Genomic DNA, 17,012 nt, shown 5'->3' on the forward strand with positions numbered 1-17,012 from the left:
TCTGTATTACAACTAAAGTGACCAAATAACCTCTTTACAATGGGTGTAGAGCCGAACTGGCATGCACATGCAGCGCATGAGTTTCACGTTTGGGGAAGATAATTTTCACAATAAAAATATTATTTTATAACAAAAGCATTAATGCATAATCATACTATGGGGTTGGCTGAGTCCTACTCGGTGGACTGAGTCCTAGTGCATGGGCTGAGAACAACTGAGTGGGCTGAATCCTACTGCATGGGCTGAGTCCTTCTGCACGGGCTTTGTCCTACAGCAGGCCGGCAGACTGGGAGAACGGGACACTATCGTTCATCACACCTTGTAACTCTTCTGCAGTAAAATCTCATCACCCAAGGAGTTCTCTGCAGCTACAACCACAACAGGATCCCTCGAACCTGGACCCATCTTCCTCTACTACTCTCTTCACTGCCTAATGAAGCTACCTTCAGAGAAAATCACTCAAGTAAAAGTGAAAATCACCCAGTAAAATATTACTTGAGTAAAGGTCTAAAAGTTTCAACAAATATATAGAATTATCAAAATTAAATGTAATCGATAAAATATACTTAAGTATCAAAAGTAAAAGTAAAATAATTTCAAATTCCTTATATTAAGCAAACCAGACGGCACCATTTTCTTGTTTTTTTTATTTGATTACGGATAGCCAGTGTCACACCAACTCTCAGACATAATTTGCAAAGGAAGCATTTGTGTTTAGTGAGTCTGTTAGATCAGAGGCAGTAGGGATGACCAGGGATGTTCTCTTGATAAGTGTGTGAATTAGACAATTTTTTCTGTCCTGCTAATCATTCAAAATCTAATGAGTACTTTTGGGTGTCGGGGAAAATGTATGGAGTAAAAAGTACATTATTTTCTTTAGGAATGTAGTGAAGTGAAAGTTGAAATAAATAGAAGTAGTAAAGTAAAGATACCCCAAAATACTACTTAAGTAGTACTTTAAAGAATTTTTACATAAGTACTTTACACCACCAGCTAATGGCCGACATCGGGATCTCTTGTTGGGTTAATGAGGCAACTAGTCACACCTGTGACAGATCCTTTAAAAGGAGAGGTGGAAGAGGTAGACCATAACTCACAGACAACAGAGAGACAACCAGTGAATCCCTTGGAAGAGTGCAGAAGGTGAGCTTGTGATATTATTTAGTAGACTAGCTGCCTCTCAAATGGCACGTTAATCTTATGTGGCCCTGGTCAAGTGTAGTGCACTATATATATATGACCCCTTTTTGTGGGTCGACCCCCTGAATTTAAGAGCATAGACTAATAGTTACCTTTGTAGTGAATAGTAGTCTCTGTCAAGATCTAGTCTGCTTCCCCTTCCCTGCGTAGTGCACTGTGGGCCCTCGTCAAAGGTGGTTCACTACATAAGGAATGAGGAGCCATTTGGGAAGGATTCATATTCCTGTGTGCCAGGCTCTTCAACCACATACAATAGATTAGATGATACCTGAATTTTAGTGGAAGAATCGTAGCGCGCCGTGTTGCCGATACTCGCATGTTGGGGTCCTCAGGACTGGGTTTAGCAATTGTTGCATAAGTTTTGTACTTAACACAGGGTTTCCTCAACCTCTCCTCTAGTACCCACAGCCATTCCAGATGATTTAAAATGCTCAACTAATCTCGCTCTTGTGCTCTCTCTCTCTCAGGAGACTATCACCATGACGATATTGACCATCATTCTGCTTGTTAGCACAGCTTTTGCTCTGGGAGGTAAGAGTGATGTACCTCACACCTACTCACCAACATTTTAATATAGACGTTAGTGGGTGTTGATCTGTCCTATTCACACACGTACGTATTAATGTTTTGTTTCATAACCAGTTGTCCCTTGGGCAGCCATTATCAACTTGACACTGGAGAGAAGGTTGTCTTGCTCAAGGGCATATAGACAGATATTTTAACTTGACATTCAGGGATTAAAACTAGGAACTTTTGATTCTGGCCCAACTCTCTAACCGCTAGGCTACCTGCCACTCCTCTTGTTCCAGAGATGTATATTGGTGTGTAGATGCTGGACTGAGGTATTCTGATATGAATGGTTTGATCATTCAACTGGATGTATGATTGGATTGTCAGGAAGTAACACTGACACAACTTACCCCACTTTCAGTCTTAGTTTCATCAGCTGTTATACAAAAGACAGAAACTGAATTTGACTGCACAGGGCTTTTAAACAAGTAGCGCAATTTCAATATTTAGCCAGGAAGAACCTAGGTTACATCTGAAATGGAACCCTATTCTGTATAAACTACTTCTGACCAGGGCCCATATGAGACGACACCCAAGATTCCGGCATGCATGTGCTGCAATGTTATGTCCACATTACAATCAATCTGTTACCTGTGTCCAGATGCTAGGTTACGACCCATAACCCCCTGTGAGCGTGCTAGATATGCCGCGATACATGGCCCAATTGGAGCCTACATCCCCACGTGTGACGCCGCTGGACGATACACCACTAAGCAATGTTCGGGCTCTACAGGTTAACACGGACGCACATATACACACACACTAAATTCTCCAATTCAGTTGAATGTTACAGTAAATATTGTATGTGCAACATGTCTATTTCTGGTAGGTTACTGTTGGTGTGTGACCACTACTGGACAGAAGATTCAGGGTACGGAGACTCCACCAGGCACTGCTATCAACTGCTAGCAACTGTTCCACCAAGGTGTGTGGGTGTGTATATACATACTCATTCACTAAATGTTATTTCTTTGCAGCTGATTCTGGATGTTTTTTGTCTAATTGCAGATGAAAGGCGTTGGAATGAAGTCTTTGAAAAGACGGACAGTTGTCTATACTGTACGACTGGAACTGATTCACGTCCCATATAAATGCATGAAGAAATTCAGAGATTAAACTGTTGATTTACTTACTTTATTGTTGGTGTGATTATCTGAACCAGTCCATTTCTGTGAAATGGAGGAAGGAGTAGGAAGGACTATTACCAGCAGTCAAATTCCACGTGACCATTTAGTAATTAGGCTTCTCCAAGCTCTGATGCTGGTGATGGTCATTAGTAGCCTACCACACTTGATAACTGCCTGGTACTCAGCACTCCATTGTCCCTCTAATCACTCTGACATCAATGCAAATGTAAAACATTTCATGAGCTCATGTTGCGCAACATTTCTATAACCTATGCAATTGTCTGAGAACTGCCTCATGGCTTCTATTAGAAAGAGGATCCCATCAGCTTTCTATAGGTTAGATCTACTATATTTGCAGTACCAGTCAAACGTTTCAACACACCTACTCATTCCAGGGTTTTCATCTAATATTTTCAACTATGACATAACACATGGAATCACATCTTAAACCAAAATATATTGAGATTTTTCAATGTAGCCTCCCTTTGCCTTGACAGCTTTGTACACTCTTGGCATTCTCTCAACCAGATTAATGGAATGCATTTCAATTAACGGGTGTGACCTAATTTGTGGAATTTCTTTCCTCAATGCGTAAGAGCCGATCAGTTGTGACAAGGTAGGGGTGGTATACAGATAATAGCCCTATTTGTTATTTTAAGACCAAGTCCATATTATGGCAAGAACAGCTCAATGCAAAGAGAAACAGCCCATTACTTTAAGACGGGAAGGTCAGTCAATGCGGAACATTGACCTTGAAGAAACGTTCTTAGTCTCAAAAACCAAGCGCTATGATGACTCATGAGGATCACCACAGGAACGGAAGACCCAGAGTTACCTCTCTTGCAGAGGATATGTTCAATAGAGATAGCGGTCTTAGAAATTGCAGCCCAAATATGTGTTTCACATTGTTCAAGTAACAGACACATCTCAACATCAACTGTTCAGAGGAGACTGTGTGAATCAGGCCTTCATGTTCGAATTGCTGCCAAGATCCTTCTTTCCGGAACAGACTATGGGATGTGCACAGTACTACATGGAACTCTATTCCACATCAAGAAACTCATGACAGTAAGATTAGATTTAAAAAAACAAAAATAGCAACACAGGCATACAAACACACGATAACATACACACTACACCAGAGGTCACCAACACGGTGCCTGCGGGCACCAGGTCGCCCCCAGGGACCACATTAGTCGCCCGCAGGCTTGGTCTAAAAATAGCACAACTCACTAGTGAGCTGCGTCTGAAATGTAATTGTATTCTGTTGCTATTCTTTTTAATCACACTTGCATTTATATATATTTAAAAATGACAATATCTTAAAAATATTTTCATTATACATGAGTTTAGATAAGTTTAGGTCAACTCTGACCTACTCTAGTTCAAAGGTCAGTATTGTGCGTGTGAAATAACCAGTGCTCGTGGAGAGTAAGCTAGCGGGCGCAGCGAAGATGGTAGCTGAATGCAGTTTCTTGCACCAAAAACATGGCACAAAAAAGGAAGAAAACGTATCACTTTCACAACGATTGGGAGGAGGAATTATTTTTTACGACAAAGAAACCTGCGTGTGTCTCATTTGCGGGGCGACTGTGGCGATGGCAAAGCGGCACAATGTGGAGAGACACTTCACTACATGTCACAAAAGCTACCATGCTAACTACCCACCGGGAAGTGCACTACGGGCAGAAAAAGCCTGTGAGCTAAAGGCAGCTTTGGGTAAGCGACAGTCTTTTTTTCAAGAGGACGGCGAAAAAGTCACAAAACGCAACCGAAGCCTCATTTAGAGCTACACATTTTCTGATCAAGAAGAAGGCATTTTCAGACGGAGAAGTTGTCAAAGAAGCAATGATAATTGCTAACACTGCACTTAAAGACGAGAAAAATGGAACCGATCTAATCTCCACTCTCTCCGACGTCCAACTGGGTGCATCTACGATGGTCAGACGAGTGTCAGCTATGTCTGGTAACTTGGCCGATCAGCTGGACCGGGATCTGGCGAAGTGCAGCTGGTTTTAGCATCCAGTGCGACGAGTCCGTGGACAGCAGCAGTATAGCGCAGCTCTTAGTTTTTATCCGGATGGTGTTTGAAGATTTCTCCACAAGAGAAGAACTCCTGGCACTACTGCCCTTAAAGACAACTACGAGGGGAGTTGACATTTATAACACGGTGAAGGAGTTTTTCGTGCAGAAAAAGGTACCATTGGAAAAGCTGGTAGCGGTGACTACAGACGGGGCTCCTGCTATGATCGGCCGACATACAGGTTTCATCGCTCACTGTAAAAGTGACCCAGACTTCCCAAAATTTCTGCATTACCACTGCATTATTCACCAGCAGGCGTTATGTGCAAAAGTGATCGGCTTTGAGCACGTGATGACTCCCGTTGTAAAAATCATAAACAACATCCGCTCCAAAGCAAAACAGCACAGGATTTTCAAGGTGTTATTGGAGGAGATGTCAGCTGAATATGGTGACCTGCTGCTACACACAGAAATCCGATGGCTCGGCAGAGGACGAGTTTTACTTCGTTTTTTGTCACTTTTGGGTGAAATCAAAGAGTTCAAGCAGTCCAAAGGCGAAGACGTCTCACTGCTAGAGGACACAGAGTGGACACTTGACCTTGCATTTTTGGCAGACATTACTGGGAAACTAAACGACTTGAACTGCTAGCTGCAAGGCAAAGGTAAGACTGTTGTTGATCTGATAAGTGCTTTAAATGCATTTAAAGCCAAGATGAACATTTTCTCTGTGGATTTACAGAAAGAAAAGGTGCTGCACTTTCCCTCTGTGCAGTCGGTGCTGAAAGACAATGCTTCTGCATCTGAGACATTTGACAAAGTTGCAGAAAAGTACTGTGAAGTCATAAACAGACTTGGGCAAGAGTTTCAGAATATGTTTTGTGACCTTCATCAGCTTGAGCCATGTGTGTCGTTCATTTCCAATCTTTTCATGAATGTGGACACAACATTCTTTGCTGAGCAACTAAGTGCAACGTTCAACTTGGATGCTGGACAGGTGGAGATTGAAATCATAACATTGCAAAATGACCTCCACCTCAAAGCCTACCAGGCTGCACCAAACTTTTGGTGCCTTGTTGACACAGAGAAGTACAGTGGAGTATGCAGAGCAGCTATGAAGGTTGCTAGCCTGTTTGGTTCAACCTATCTCTGTGAATCAGCGTTTTCTGACATTTACTTCATCAAGAACAAACACAGAACACGCCTCACTGATGCACATCTGAAGGACTCACTCACAATTGCAGTGTCAAGTTACACACCAGATTACAATACACTGGTGAACAGCATGCAATGCCAGTCTTCCCACTAACAAAGAAACAGATACCAGATGTTGTCAGTGGCAACATGGCAGTGCCAAGGCGAAGTTGAATGAAAATATTGAAGAATTGTGTTCAATTTAAAAGTGTGTTAAAAATGCAGCAGATTTGGTCATTAGTTCAAAATGTGACAAGATTTATTTCAAAATAAGTTGATTTTTCTAACATTACATAATTGATCACTTTTGGAAACATAGTGCAACATATTTCATGATTTGTTAAAAGGGTTTGTCAGTGGCTAGTGAAAATGGGACATTTTTCCTATGAAATGTAGTGATGTAAGGGATCATCTGAAAATGTAACAATTACTGAGATTAAAGTGCTGAATATTGATATCTGTTTCCCACCTTATTGTCATTGTTGATAATTATTGTGAGAAATTATTAACGTGATCAGTGTCTTCACATAGATGAGTATCATTAATCATTATTAATAACCTATAACTAAAGGCAAACTGAGCAAATTTGTTATTTCAGAAGAGCGTATCAAACTGGTAGCCCTTCGTATGACTCAGTACCCATGAAGTGGCTCTCAGTTTCAAAAAGGTTGGTGACCCCTGCACTACACCCATGTACACTTGGATTTTGTGTTATAGATATGTGGTAGTAGAGTAGAGGCCTGAGGGCACACACTTAATATGTTGTGAAATATGTTATGAATGTATGGTAATGTTTTCAAAACGTGTAACTGCCTTAATTTTGCTGAACCCCAGGATGAGTAGCTTCTGCCTTGGCAGCAGCTAATGGGGATCCATAATAAATACTGCGCGGGCTGAGTCGTACTGCATTGGCTGAGTCCTTATTTATTTTCTTTTTATTAAAATAAAAATATTTTCTTAATACATTTTTTTTACTTAATTGAATATTCGAAACATACAATATACTTGCAGTGAAGCCGCTCCATAACTGCATCATCCCAGTCGTCCAACAGATTCCCATTCAGAGCGACACACAGAAGCATCCAGGGTCAATGCTCTGTTCAAGGACATGTTGGCCGATCTACCACCAGACCAAAAAACGTGAACCCGAACCCTCCAAGATCCCCCCCACAGTTCCCCAATAGCTGTCCCTCAACCATTCGAAACCCCTCCCACAGCCCCCCAGGAAGTAAAAAAATAAAAAATAAAAAATTCAATTAATTCCATTCCCCACCCCCAAGAACTCCCCAATGCACCAACAACCAAGAGAATGAACTAAAGAGAAAAAAGGAAAAGACAGAAGAAAACAGCAAACAATGCAATTAAAAAATAATAACAATACATTTAAGGACATCAAGGACAACTAAAATCATGACAGCAATGCCAACTGTAAATGTTTGTGTGCATGTCTGGCACTATTACATGTATGTGTGTGTTCTTGCATGTGTTTATTTGAATGAGAGGGTGTGTAAATGCATGTTCACAAACACTTGCACAGAATTAGCCTCAGGCAATCTGGCATTAGTTGTAAAAACACTATCACTTAGTGTCATTCAAATGTACTTTTTTAAATGTTTTATTTTGACTTTTATCTTTGACCATCATTCTATCTCCCACACAGCAACTCCACTCCCACTTGTCTCCAATTCCACATTCCAACCCTCAGTTTCCCTCAGCCCATCCCATCTATCTCTGCTGGCCACCCACTTCGGGTTTCCACGCAACACATATCTTTCAACTATGCTGTGATGTTTAACGTACAATTTCAATCTATGTAATCGAATAGAATCCACAGATTGCGAGTTGAAGATAAATACTTTTACTAAGAGTTTTAGTATATTAGTAATTGACTGTCTCTCCAGATCTCCTAACAGTACTATTTCTAGGGTCAATTCTAGATCAATGCTATGCATTTTCAGCCATTCCTGAACCTGAGACCAGAAACAGGCTACCTGAGGGCAATACCAAAACAAATGGTCGATTGATTCTGTATCCTCACAACAAAATCTGCAGCGCTTCGATGATTTTATAACCCAAATATTCAACATTTTGTTGGTAGCAAGAATTCTATATAATCATTTTAGCTGAAAAGCACGAAGTCTTGAATCTGGCGTTTTTATATATCAACTCAAATCTCTTCCCAACTTTTTTGCAATCTGTATGGCACAGTTGTAAACATCCTGGTCCTCAAATGAAACTTATATACTTTCCTATTTATGCTATTTTTATTCCTCCGCAAGTTTTGATCCTTTATGTTGGGCAGACAGACCAGTTCCCTACCTCCTCCCGCTGCCACCTGCCTCCTCCATTTTTGGGGTAATGCTGTAATCAATTGGTTGTACTCTTGGATTGAGCAGACCTTTCTTTACAATTCTTTACAACTCCATGAAGGCCATAACTCTACCATTCCAATTTACAATATCATTTATGAACAAAATACCCTGTTCAAACATATTTCCCATAAATACAGGTATTTTATCAACCAGCACATTTGACTTCAGCCATAATATGTGTTGTAATATTTGTTTTATCTTTACAGGGGGGTGACATAGAAATTGTAGCCAGCTCTGCAATGCTTGTTTGAAAAAGAGAGATACTTTGAAAAAAGTAGCATTTTCAATTAATCCAAAATGAGACATGGCAATCTGCACAAAGGCAAAATGGCAATTTTTAAACAATGGATAAGTTTTTCTTAGTAATCTACTTGAGAACCATATAGGGTTCAAGTAAAACTTTTGAATGAGTGAAGCTTTTAGAGAGAGGTTTAGTGCTTTTATGTTTAATAATCTCAACCCACCCAATTCATATTCATTATATAGATGGGCACATTCTATTTTGAAATTCATTGTGTAGAGCTTATTTATATCTTTTGTGATATGAATACTGAGTATGTCTACTTCACCATCAGCCCATTTTATGGGTAAACTGCAGGATAATGTAAAAGTAGAATTTTTTAAGGATTCAATACATAATATTGAACACTTATCATAATTAGGTTTATGTCCAGAGAGTACAAAAAAGTGATCTAGCTCTTCAATGACACATTGCAGAGATCTAGCTTGCGGACTTAATTTAAAACTTGAGCCATCGGCATACATGGTCACCTTTGTTTTAAACCTTGGATATCTAATCCTCTAATGTTGTTATTGGATCTGATTTCCATAGCTAACAATTCGATCGCCATAACGAATAGATATGGTGACAGCGGGCACCCTAGTTGAACTCCTCTTGACAATTCAAAACTCTCTGAGAAGTAGCCGTTATTTTACCATTTTACACCTGGGGTTGCTATACATTATTTTTACCCATTTCATAAGAGAATTGCCGAAATTGAAAAAATCCAGGCATTTATAAATAAAATCCAGTCTTACTTTATCAAATGCCTTTTCAAAATCCGCTATAAATACCATTCCTGGCTTATTATATGTTTCATGATGTTCTATTATTTCTAGTAGTTGTCGTATATAATCTCCAATGTATCATCCATGTAAAAAACCTGTCTGATCAGGATGAACAATACCAGGTAAAACTCTTTTAATTCTGAGTGCTATGCATTTTGCTAGTATTTTTGCCTCACAACATTGAAGTGTAAGGGGCCTCCAGTTTTTTAGACAGACTGGGTCTTTATATTTGCCATCTGGGTAGTGTTTTAATAATAGAGATATCAGACTTTCCTGCTGAGTACCTGACAGACTACCATTTCTATAGGAGTAGTTAAAACAAATCTAACAATGGAGCTTTTAGTATATATATATAAAAAACTTGATATACCTCTACCGGTATGCCATCAAGCCCTGGGGTTTCCCAGACTGAAAGGACTTAATAGTTTCAAAGTGATTTTCTTCTGTAATTTGGCCTTCGCACTGATCTTTCTATACTTCTGTTAATTTTCAATTTTTTATATTATTTGGAAAGTATTGCTTACCATAATACGGAAGTCACTCTGGATAAGAGTGTCTGCTAAATGACTAAAATGTAAATATAAATGTATAATCTTCATTCAGTGGGAAAGGATGAGACGGAAAAGTGAACATCTGCCTAAAATAATTAGCTTCCTCTTTAAAAATATAAATGGGAGAATCATAGATGACTCCGTCTTCAGTAACGAGTTTCTGCAAATTATTTTTGTTAGCTTTCCTGTATGGGAGATTCAGGAATAATTTGTGCATTTTTCTCCATATTCCATACAGTTTGCTTTATTTTTGTAATAGATTACGTTAGATTGTTCTTGAATAAGTTCCTCATGTTATATTTGTTTTTTCTCTAACTTATTTTGTATCTCTGTAGTATCTTTTTTTATTGCTATCTACCTGTACTATTAGTTCATGGATTTCCCTTGTTAGTCTTGTCTCTTTAGCCAGACACTGTTTTTTAATGGGTGGTTTTTTTATGGGTGTTTTTTTTTATGGGTGTTGGGGACAACAACAAGATATGGGTGGTCCTCAGTCCACCTGGCCATACTGCTGCTCCAGTTTCAACTGTTCTGCTGCGGCTATCGAGCCCTGACCTGTTCACCGGACATGCTACCTGTCCCAGACCTGCTGTTTTCAACTCTCTAGAGATAGCAGGAGCGATAGAGATACTCTGAATGATCGACAACCACTGTGATTATTATTATTTGACCCTGCTGCTCATCTATGAACATTTGAACATCTTGGCCATGTTCTGTTATAATCTCCACCCGGCACAGCCAGAAGAGGACTGGCCACTCCTCATAGCCTGGTTCCTCTCTAGGTTTCTTCCTAGGTTCTGACCTTTCTAGGGAGTTTTTCCTATCCACCGTGCTTCTACACCTGCAATGCTTGCTGTTTGGGGTTTTAGACTGGGTTTCTGTACATCACTTTGTGACATTAGCTGACGTAAGATGGGCTTTATCTATCAATTTGATTGATTTGATTGATTGCATGTGACGCACAATCAAGCTACGCTCTGAAGATGCAAGTCTACATGGGCTAGGATGCAAGTCTACGTGAGCTCAGTTCTACTGCATGGGCTTTGTCCTACAGCAGGCAGGCAGCCTGGGAGAACGGGACACTATCGTTCATCACACCTTATAACTCTTCTGCAGTAAAATCTCAGTAAACTCAGTAAACTCTCAGTAAACCTCAGTAAACTCTTCTCAGTAAAATCTCTCTGGTTGTCTCTCGTTGGGATGAGTTATCTGCAGCTACCGCCACAACATATATTTTGAGTGATTTATCTTCCATTTCTGCGGTACAGTGGATCACCATGGCTATGAATGCTAAGAAACCAACCTTACTGAAACACATGTTATTCCTATCACTCTCTATTGGCCTCGGCATACTCACAGGGAGCCTCTCAGGATCCCTTGAAACTGGATCCATCTTCCTCTACTTCTCTCTTCACTGCCTATGAAGATTCCTTCAGAGAAAATGACTCAAGTAAAAGTGTAAATCAACCAGTAAAATATTACTTGAGCAAAGGTTTAAAAGTTTCAGCAAATATACTGAAGTATCAACATTAAATGTAATTGACAAAATATACTTAAGTTCAAAAGTAAAAGTATAAATCATTTCAAATTCCTTACATTAAGCAAACGAGACGGCACCATTTTCTTGTTATTTTTTATTTGATTACGGATAGCCAGTGTCAAACCAACTCTCAGACATAATTTTCAAAGGAAGCATTTGTGTTTAGTGAGTCTGCCAGATCAGAGGCAGAAGGGATGACCAGGGATGTTCTCTTGATAAGTGTGTGAATTAGACAATTTTTTCTGTCCTGCTAATCATTCAAAATCTAACAAGTACTTTTGGGTGTCGGGGAAAATGTATGGAGTAAAAAGTACATTATTTTCTTTAGGAATGTAGTGAAGTGAAAGTTGAAATAAATAGAAGTAGTAAAGTAAAGATACCCCAAAATACTACTTAAGTAGTACTTTAAAGAATTTTTACATAAGTACTTTACACCACCAGCTAATGGCCTACATCGGGATCTCTTGTTGGGTTAATGAGGCAACTAGTCACACTTGTGAAATATCCTTTAAAAGGAGAGGTGGAAGAGGTAGACCATAACTCAGAGACAACACGTTAATCAAATGGCACGTTAATCTTATGTGGCCCTGGTCAAGTGTAGTGCACTATATATGATCCCTTTTTGTGGGTCGACCCCCTGAATTTAAGAGCATAGACTAATAGTTACCTTTGTAGTGAATTGAAGTCTCTGTCAAGATCTAGTCTGCTTCCCCTTCCCTGCTTAGTGCACTGTGGGCCCTCGTCAAAGGTGGTTCACTACATAAGGAATGAGGAGCCATTTGGGAAGGATTCATAGATGATACATGAATTTTAGTGGAAGAATCGTAGCGCGCCGTGTTGCCGATACTCGCATGTTGGGGTCCTCAGGACTGGGTTTAGCAATTGTTGCATAAGTTTTGTACTTATCACAGGGTTTCCTCAACCTCTCCTCTAGTACCCACAGCCATTCCAGATTATTTAAAATGCTCAACTAATCTCGCTCTTGTTCTCTCTCTCTCTGTCTGTCAGGAGACTTTCACCATGGCCATATTGACCATCATTCTGCTTGTTAGCAGAGCTTTTGCTCTGGGAGGTAAGTGATGTACCTCACACTTACTCACCAACATTTTAATAAAAACATCAGTGGGTGTTGATCTGTCCTAATCACACGTAAGTATTAATGTTTTGTTTCATAACCAGTTGTCCCTTGGAAAGCCATTATCAACCGTGACACTGGAGAGAAGGTTGTCTTGCTCAAGGGCACATAAAATATCTGTAACTTGACATTCAGGGATTAAATCTAGGAACCTTTGTATTACTGGCCCAACTCTGTAACCGCTAGGCTACCTGCCACTCCTCTTGTTCCAGAGATGTATATTGGTGTCTAGATGCTGGACTGAGGTATTCTGATATGAATGGTTTGATCATTCAACTGGATGTATGATTGGATTGTCAGGAAGTAACACTGACACAACTTACCCCCACTTTCAGTCTTAGTTTCATCAGCTGTTATACAGAAGACAGAAACTGAATTGACTGCACAGGGCTTTTAAACAAGTAGCGCAATTTCAATATTTAGCCAGGAAGTACCTAGGTTACATCTGAAATGGAACCCTATTCCGTATAAACTACTTCTGACCAGGGCCCATATGGGACGCAACCCAAGATTCCGGCATGCATGTGCTGCAATGTTATGTCCACATTACAATTAATGTATGTTACCTGTGTCCAGATGCTGGGATACGACCCATGACCCCCTGTGAGCGTGCTAGATATGCCGCAACACATGGCCCAATTGGAGCCTACATCCCCACGTGTGACGCCGCTGGACGATACACCCCTAAGCAATGTTCGGGCTCTACAGGTTAACACGGACGCACATATACACACACACTAAATTCTCCAATTCAGTTGAATATTACAGTAAATATTGTATGTGCAACATGTCTATTTCTGGTAGGTTAATGTTGGTGTGTGACCACTACTGGACAGAAGATTCAGGGTACGGAGATGTTAATGTTTTTTGTGTAATTGTAGATGAAAGTCGTTGGAATGAAGACTTTGAAAAGACGGACAGTTGTCTTTACTGTACGACAGGAACTGATTCACATCCCATATAAATACATGACGAAATCCAGAGATTAAACTTGATTTACTTACTTTATTGTTGGTGTGATTATCTGAACCAGTCCATTTCTGGGAAATGGAGGAAGGAGTAGGACTGTATTACCAGCAGTCAAATTCCACGTGACCATTTAGTAATTAGGCTTCTCCAAGCTCTGATGCTGGTGATGGTCATTAGTAGCCTACCGCACTTGCTAACTGCCTGGTACTCAGCACACTATTGTCCCTCTAATCACTCTGACATCAATGCAAATGTAACACATTTCATGAGCTCATGTTGCGCAACATTTCTATAACCTATGCAATTGTGTGAGAACAGCCTCATGGCTTCTATTAGAAAGAGGATCCCATCAGCTTTCTATAGGTCAGATCTATTATTTGCAGTACCAGTCAAAAGTTTGAACACCTACTCATTCCAGGTTTTTCATCTGTAATATTTTCAACTATGACATCACACATGGAATCACATCTTAAACCAAAATAAATTGAGATTCTTCAAAGTAGCCACCCTTTGCCTTGACAGCTTTGTACACTCTTGGCATTCTCTCAACCAGATTCATGGAATGCATTTCAATTAACAGGTGACCTAATTTGTGGCATTTCTTTCCTCAATGCGTAAGAGCCGATCAGTTGTGACAAGGTAGGGGTGGTATACAGAAAATAGCCCTATTTGTTATTTTAAGACCAAGTCCATATTATGGCAAGAACAGCTCAATGCAAAAAGAAACAGCCCATTACTTAAAGACAGGAAAATCAGTCAATGCGGAACATTTCAAGAGCAGTCTCAAAAACCAAGCGCTACGATGACTCTCATGAGGAAGACCCAGTTACCTCTGCAGCCCAAATAAACACTTCACAAAGGTCAAGTAACAGACATCTCGACATCTGCTCAGGAGACTGCGTGAATTAGGCCTTCATGGTCGAATTGCTGCAAAGAAGCCACTAAAGGACGATAAGAGACTTGCTTGGGTCAAGAACCACAAGCAATGGACATTAGACCGGTGGGAATCTGTCCTTGGTCTGAGTCCAAATTTGAGATTTTTGGTTCCAAACGCTGAGTCTTTGTGAGACGCAGAGTAGTTGAACGGATCTCCGCATGTGGTGTTCCCACCGTGAAGCATGGAGGTGATGGTGCTTTGTTGGTGACACTGTCAGTGATTTATTTAGAATTCAAGACCCACTTAACCAGCATGGCTACCGCAGTGATACGCCATCCCATCTGGTTTGGCTTAGTGGGACTATCATTTGTTTTTCAACAGGACAATGACCCAACACACCTTCAGCTGTGTAAGGGCTATTTGACCAATAAGGAGAGTGATGCATCAGATGACCTGGCCTCCACAATCACCCAATTTAGATGGTTTGGGATGAGTTCAATCAATCAAATGTATTTATGAAGCCCTTTTTACATCAGCCGATGTCACAAAGTGCAATACAGAAAGCCAGCCTAAAACAGCAAGCAATGCAGATGTAGAAGCACGGTGGCTAGGAAAAACTCCCTAGAATGGCAAGAACCTAGGAAGGTGCGGTATAGAGAGAGTCGAAAGCAGCAGGTCCGGGACAAGGTAGCACGTCCAGTGAACAGGTCAAGGTTCCATAGCCGCAGGCAGAACAGGTGGACTGGGGACAGCAAGGAGTCGTCAAGCCAGGTGGCCCTGCGGCATGGTCCTAGGACTCAGGTCTTAAGGGAGAAGAGAACGAGAAAGAAAGAACTAGAGGGTGCATACTTGACCTCTATGGGCTAGGTGGGACGTGACCGTCAACAGCCAGTGGAACAGCGTGGCGCGAAATACAAAAACCTCAAATGCGAAAGCAAAACATTAGATTATGTTAGTAGAGTACATACACCAAAATAATCACAAAGCCATTTTCCAAGCAAGCATATGTCACAAAAACCCAAAACACACCTAAATGAAGCACTAACCTTTGATCTTCATCAGATGAGACTCCTAGGACATTCTGTTATACAATACATGTATGTTTTGTTCAATCAAGTTCATATTTATATCCAGAAACAGCTTTTTACATTGGCGTGTGATATTCAGAACATGCATTCCCACCAAAAACTTCCGGTGAATTTACTAAATTACTCATGAACGCTGACAAAATACATAATTATTTTAAGATTTATAGATACAGAACTCCTTTATGCAATCGCTATGTCAGTTTTATTTGAGACGACACTACAACCATCATGATTGATTAATTGTCAGATCCAACAGAAGATCTCTTTGTTTCTTGGGACCTAGAACTAGCATCTCTGCTTTGTCTGAGTTTTAAAGTAAAACATTTGCCGCCTTCCAGTTCCTTATGTCTGAAACACAGGTTTCCAGGGAGGGCAATTTTGGGGCTTCACCATGATTCATCTAAATGTACAGCTGTGTATCGTCCGCATAGCAGTGAAAGTTAACATTATGTTTCCGAATGACATCACCAAGAGGTAAAATATATATATATATATAATGAAAACAATAGATGTCCTAAAACGGAAACTTGAGGAACACCGAAATATACAGTTGAATTGTCAGAGGACAAACCATCCACAGAGACAAACCGATATCTTTCCGACAGATAAGATCTAAACCAGGACAGTACTTGTCCGTGTAGATCAATTTGGGTTTCCAATCTCTCCAAAAGAATGTGGTGATCTATGGTATCGAAGCAGCACTAAGGTCTAGGAACACGAGGACAAAGGAAGAGCCTCGGTCTGACACCATTAAAAGGTATTTTACAACCTCCACGAGTGCAGTCTCAGTGAGTTGGACCACAGAGTTAAGAAAAGCAGCCAACAAGTGCTCAGCATATGTAGGAACTCCTTCAAGACTGTTGGAAAAGCATTCCAGTTGAAGCTGGTTGAGAGAATGCCAAGAGTGTGCAAAGCTGTCATCAAGGCAAAGGGTGGCTACTTTGAAGTATCTGAAATATCTGAAATATTTTGATTTGTTACAGTGGGGGAGAAAAGTATTTGATCCCCTGCTGATTTTGTACGTTTGCCCACTTACAAAGAAATTATCAGTCTATAATTTTAATAGTAGGATTTTTTGAACAGGGAGAGACAGAATAACAACAATATAATCCAGAAAAACGCATGTCAGAAATGTTATAAAATGACTTGCATTTTAATGAGAGAAATACATATTTGACCCCTCTGCAAAACATGACTTAATACTTGGTGGCAAAACCCTTGTTGGTAATCACAGAGGTCAGACATTTCTTGTATTTGGCCACCAGGTTTGCACACATCTCAGGAGGTATTTTGTCCCTCTAC

General features: G+C 40.3%; 2 long non-coding RNA genes across 2 annotated transcripts; both read left to right on the top strand.

Annotated features, from left to right (window-relative positions):
- Positions 1 to 1,036: 1,036 nt before the first annotated feature.
- On the top strand, positions 1,037 to 13,506 carry LOC115194878 (uncharacterized). Its single transcript, XR_003878526.1, has 3 exons — positions 1,037 to 1,143; positions 1,668 to 1,731; positions 13,353 to 13,506. It is a non-coding gene; the product is annotated as an uncharacterized LOC115194878 (long non-coding RNA).
- LOC115194870 (uncharacterized) lies at positions 2,395 to 2,902 on the top strand. Its single transcript, XR_003878516.1, has 3 exons — positions 2,395 to 2,503; positions 2,600 to 2,695; positions 2,779 to 2,902. It is a non-coding gene; the product is annotated as an uncharacterized LOC115194870 (long non-coding RNA).
- Positions 13,507 to 17,012: the final 3,506 nt, after the last annotated feature.

The sequence above is a fragment of the Salmo trutta genome, chromosome 5 (genome assembly GCF_901001165.1).
Source record: "Salmo trutta chromosome 5, fSalTru1.1, whole genome shotgun sequence".
NCBI lineage: Eukaryota > Metazoa > Chordata > Actinopteri > Salmoniformes > Salmonidae > Salmo > Salmo trutta.